Here is a 493-nt window from a genome sequence, read left to right on the forward strand (position 1 = left end):
CCAGCTCTAATCCGTTAATGGCTTTCAATTTCGCTCTTCTCACCTGCAGGTCGAGCTCTGCCTTTGGGGTGGGAAGTGGCTCTGATGTGCTTCCATGTGTGTGTGTGTGTTTCCCACCCTGACCCTGACCGCAGAGCTGTCCCCTCATGTGACAGGCTCCATGTAGTCTACCTGGGGTGCTTAAACACCGATTCCGTCTAAGCCCTCCTTGTCAAAGGTGAGATTTCCCTTTATGTTGCCCAGCTCTCACCTTCTGGGTGCTCACTACCCCCAAGTACCTCTGTCCTTCGTTTTAGAGGACTCGGGAGTATCCTGGGCCCTCAGGCAGGAATGGGACGTCCAGAGGCACAGGCGTGAATTAACTAAAACCAGCGAACCGCAGGCAGCAGGCCGGTGAGCCTCGACGAAGGGCGATGGAGGCCTGGTCTCCGCCCCTCCACTCCAGGCTGCCCCCGTCCACTCTCCACTCCCTCCCAGGAGACCCTCCCCTTCC

The sequence above is a fragment of the Pteropus alecto genome, unplaced genomic scaffold (genome assembly GCF_000325575.1).
Source record: "Pteropus alecto unplaced genomic scaffold, ASM32557v1 scaffold195, whole genome shotgun sequence".
NCBI classification, from domain to species: domain Eukaryota; kingdom Metazoa; phylum Chordata; class Mammalia; order Chiroptera; family Pteropodidae; genus Pteropus; species Pteropus alecto.